Source organism: Nicotiana attenuata, chromosome 3 (assembly GCF_001879085.1).
Source record: "Nicotiana attenuata strain UT chromosome 3, NIATTr2, whole genome shotgun sequence".
In the NCBI taxonomy this organism is placed as follows: Eukaryota; Viridiplantae; Streptophyta; class Magnoliopsida; order Solanales; family Solanaceae; genus Nicotiana; species Nicotiana attenuata.
Genome location: NC_031991.1, coordinates 61,180,949 through 61,186,479, shown reverse-complemented (window position 1 = coordinate 61,186,479; position 5,531 = coordinate 61,180,949).

Sequence of the window (5,531 nt, the reverse complement as noted above, 5' to 3'; positions counted from 1 at the left end):
CGCGTATACTTTGGAAACTGAATAAGTTTCTTTGAGACTTACTACAACACAATACATTATTGGTAATTAATTGTGTTTCTCCAAAATAGTATAATTGGCTCTTGCAGAGTTCTCAATTAATTTTGTAGTACCACATATTCATCAACACCCATATGGTGAATATCTCTTTTAAAGAGAAAGTTATACCATTATAGTTATGGTCAAAATTATATGTAAGATCTGTTTCTTGCATTACCGTTGTCTTTTAACAATCACAATGCCAAAATATTTTGGCGTACAATAGGTACGTGATCAATGACCATTCATGTCATAATAATGACATTATTTTCTTATATCATCTCAAACCTCCTTTTAATGGTGAGTGCAGTATATTCACTACCACTAGCACGTTCATATTCTTTGAAGAATGAATATGTATTCATAAATCAGATGTTGTCACATTCACATCATGAATGGACCATAATCATCTATAGGTGCTTTACAAAATCTCATGTCAAATCAATGACAAATATTTTCACAGAGTGAAAGATTATTTTGAGAATCCTTATTGTTCTCATTACCACAAATTATGACGATTATAATTTCGTCTATTGCCACGTCCATATCCATTGATACATTCATAGTAATAATTTTGTCTTCTTTCAGACTTATCACATACTGCTATCACATTCTCTTAAGGGAATGAGAATGGAGCAAATTCAATGGGACGGGTTTTCAATTCTTTGCCCACAATCATACATGAATTTGATCATGGCGAGGCATAGAAATTTACCACTTCAGATAGTTATAATTTTTTACAAACTCCATTAGAGTTATAATCATACTTTGTTGTCTTTGCTTGTATTTAAAATCAAAGTATAGAATAAAATAGAAAAATACGGTAAAATACTTACCTTAAATCCAGAATTTAATCATAAAGGAAGTTCATGGAATAATTGACAATCATTATGCTCAATCCCAAAGCTTCTACTCAACTGGTTAGAGTCTCGTGCTGATAACGTGTTATGAACAATAAAAGAAGCGGAAGAATATTGCAGAGAAAAGTAGGGAGAGGATTCTTATTGAATTTTGGGATGAATTACAATGGAATAGAACCCTCTATTTATAGGGAGAGAGTGACTTAGCCACCAAGTAATAAACCCTATCTCTCTAAATATAGACATTCACCATAAATAAAATTCTATTTATAACACTATCCCATTTATGAAACCTTTTTACCCTACATGTTTAAGGTTTGAGTAAATTACATTTAGTATACTAAATTACCATTTATATACCATTATTTAAAAAAGGATATAATTAATAGGCATTTATATCAGGCATAATTTTAGGACTTCCCAGTTTCTCTTTCCTTTCAGTTCTACCCACCCCTCCGCACGTTTCACCCCTAACTCCCCCCCCCCCCACGTTTTACCTTCACTCCCCCACGTTCTGCGTATGTGAACTTCTTTACAGAACAAAATTTACCCACCTTCTTCATTTTCCTCCATTTGAATTCTTATTCTTCAAAATTCTTTCCCATTTTTAGTCAAGTTTAAGTTAAACTATGAAGAACATCAAATCTCCCAAAAAATTACCTAAAAAAACGACAGTAGGTGATATCCCCTCCTTCGATTTGGGTGTTGTAACACCAAAATCACCACAAAATCCCTAAAATCTACACATTCAATCTACTACTCAAAGTTCATCTCCTAGACAAATCTGTGCCGAGAATAGAACAAAGCATTTGCACGATGTCGATGCTGGAGGCAGTGGTACACCAGGCGGCAAACAACTCAAAAGAAAGGGTAAAGAGCTTTGTGTAGATGATGATTTTGTGGACGATGTCCCTAAAATTCCTAGAGTAAAAAAACCCAAGTTGTCTCCTTCTTCCTCAAAGCAAAAATCGAAGAAACAGTCCAAAAATCACCCCAAATTGGTTCAAAAAAAAAATTTGGCGAAGGTAAACATTATTATTTTCCTTTCCAGTTTTGTAGTTTTGTTTTGTATGTCAAAATCTCTGTTTTAAGTGTTTTGGTAAATTGTAGATTAGTTGTCTTAATTTTGTACGTTATTCTGTAGATGTGATATTTTACAATTTATAATTATAGGTATTTTGTAGTTGTCTTGTATTTATATTGTCGTTATATTTTAAATGTTGAAATAGAGATGTGTTTACTTTCTTATTCCTGCATTTTTTTCTTCCTCAGTTGTTTTTACCTATTTGTGTAGTGATGGTGTAGTTATATATAGATAATATGTAGATTAATGCTTCATTTTTATGCATTTTACTGATGTGAAATAATTTATCATTTTTTTGCAGAATGGACATTATTTTGCCCCACAAAATGTGGATTATGGTGTGCTTAGATTCCACACTTGTGTGATTCTAGCATTCCTAGCCAGATAAAAGAGTTGTTGTCTCCAAATGCTTTAAAGCTTTTTAAAAATACTTGTTTTGGTTACTTACTGTCTCTCCCCTCCATTTGCATGCAAAACCAAGCTATTCATCTCCTCATGAAGTATGAACTGTCTAAGTATAATGAATCATTTTTTTCCGTCAACTTGAAGGGGGAAAAATTGAATTTTTCATTGAGAGAGTTTGGTTTAATTACTGGATTAAATTGTGTGAATCAGTTTTCAGATTTTGGATACACTTCTAGTTATGTTAGCAAGTTAATGAATAACTATTTTCCTAACAAAAAAAGAGTAGAGAAGTGGTATTTGAAAAACATAGTGACAAATAGATCTTGGGTAAATAATGAGGATGCAGTCAGGTTGTGCATTCTTTATCTTTTGGAATTTTTTGTTTGCCCTTCTGATAAAGACCATGTGTCTTTTATAGACAACTTTAGGTTCTATTTGGTGGAGTCTGGTCAGTTTGAGTCATACCCATGGGGTATTAAATCTTTCAATCAGGTTAAGGAATCTGTTAGGCATTGTCTAAATCCCCGCGTACATTCTTATCTAATACGGGGATGCTCATTAACCTTGCAAGTATGGCTTTATGAGTGTTGCTCGACCGTCAACACGGAGCTTGCTATGAGGTCTTCTGACTCAATACCTCGCATATTAAGATGGTCAGCTACTAAGGGGCAGATTTGGTTAACTGCCTTTGAGGAGAAGATGATCAAGCCTGAGTGGATTAAGGTATTTTTTTCAGTTTTGGTTACTGTCTACATATACATTCATAATATTTACAATCTGTCTACATTTTCTTCCTTAGTGGAACTAACTGGTTTTTTTTCATCATTCAGTTCACAAGCATAACTGAATCTGGAGAAGAGATTGGAGTGCTTACTCTGCCAAACAAGATTCAATATGAGGATGAACAAGTTGCACAATCATCAGAGGTTCCAAATGTTGATTCTCCAACATTGGAACCCAAACATACAGATTGTCAAGAGGACAAGGAATCTGTGGCTAAGAAGCTCAGGAAGCTAGAAAAGGGAATTCAGCAGGTAATATTATTAATTACAATATATTTACATATTAGCTACAATTTATCTACATTTCATAACAGTTGATGTAGTATATATTGTAGTTAAATTGTAGTATAATTCTATATTTCTATATTTTTAACTTTTAGGTTGATGGAAAGTTAGCGGATTTTAGGAAGGCTGTATTTGAGGAACTCCATAAACTGAGAGTGTTTATAGATGATTCTGTGAAGAGTGTTTTGAAATTGGTAAAAAGGAGCTATGATGTGGATGAGGCAAAGGTAAGAGTTGACATATATTTATATACCAAAACAAATTATGACATATGAAACAATATACTCAACCTAACATTAAATCTTTAGTTTGCTGGTAGTTCAACCAAAAACAATGACCAACAACAAGGATTGAACAACCAACAATTTCATTGCAATATTGGTGATCAAGTGCATGCAAGCACAAGCAACACAGGTATCTACAAAATACCTACAAATATATACACTTATTATAAAACTTTATAGAACATAGTTTTATTATTCACATTTTATCTACAACTTCCTACCTATATCTACAACTTTCAAGGCAGCATTATCTAGTATTATTTACCTTTTTTTAATTATAAATTTAAGCTGCAGTTTGTCCAGAACATGTTCCAGGACATGTTGACTTATATCCAGAATTTCAAGAAGCAGCTGATGTTGATCAAGGAGGTATAAAATCATGCTGTCATTCATAATAAATACTTGTTGTTTATACAATTTTACATTCCTGTTAAGTCATTTATGTTTTATGTAACAGATATTGAAGATGTCAATGTACACTCCCTAATTCACGGAGTGACTGTAGCAGCTCAGACAGAACAAGTCAATGAGAAACAGCTAAATGAATGTGAAGATGCACAACATGTGGATGAAGTTGGTTCTGAAGGATCAGGCATTGATAAGAAGTGTGTGGCATTGGATGACTTTGAGTTGCCAGACAACTTAACACAATTGGTTAAGTTTGGAGAGCACATACCAGATGAAGCAACCCCTATTCATCCGGGGAGAAGCAGGCAACCGGGGAAACATGCACGATCACCTTTCATACCTCTATATAGTTCTGGAGGCAGCAGCTCTATTGGTCCTAAATTTTTCTACCTCAAGCACCCCTTCATAACTCTTATAGGTGAAAATGTAGATTCTGTTGTGTTAGATAAGTTCAACAAGTGGTTATACCATCGTACTGACAAAGTTTCTAAGAGGTATGAATGCTTAGTTTGACACTGTCATTTCAGCATTTTAAAGTTTACATATGTAATTCATTATGTGATTTTTTTATTGGACATTTATTTGTTGTTACAGGAGGAAGGCTCCCTTTTCAATAAAGGATAACCAAATCAAGCCTTGGTTAGACCTTGGAGTTGAAAAGGTGGATAAGAAGGACTGGTTTTATTCCCTTGCTCACCCCGGACAAGTCCTCAATAACTCTGTAAGTATCAAAGAATAAATTCACAAGATATATTCTGGTTTCTGTTTTGTAGTAGAATCGTAGTTATTACATGATTGTAGTTAATTTGTATTTATGCTGTAGTTTAAGATGAAGACTTACAAATGTGTGCTATAGTTTGAATGTCAATATTATTGAGACCTTATGGTAGTTTGCTGTTTTCCATGTGTTGCTGTATAGCAGCTAAAGTGTAGCTATTTGTTAGTTTATTTGAATTCTGGCTTTTTAGTTTAAAATGTATCTACCTTGTTGATAATTGTAGTTACAGTGTAGCTTATAGTAGATTTTATTTTATTATGCGGCACATTGATGTTATTATGTATTACCTGAGAAAAAGAGGCAAATATGGCCCCAACAACAACAACACTAAGGTTTACAACAACCGATTGCTTGTTCAAGTCAAAGATTGAACAAATCTATGAGAAGTTCATAAGTACTCCACAAGAACAAAAGTATTCAGTTGTTAAACCCGATGATGATGTTGCAGAATATATTCTTGGGTATAGAATTCTTTGCCTGGGATGAAGTTGACTATGTCATCATGCCCGTGAACATTGTAGAGAAGTTCCATTGGTTGTTGGTCGTTTTCGACATAGCGGACAGGCAACTTTATGTGTATGATTCCAT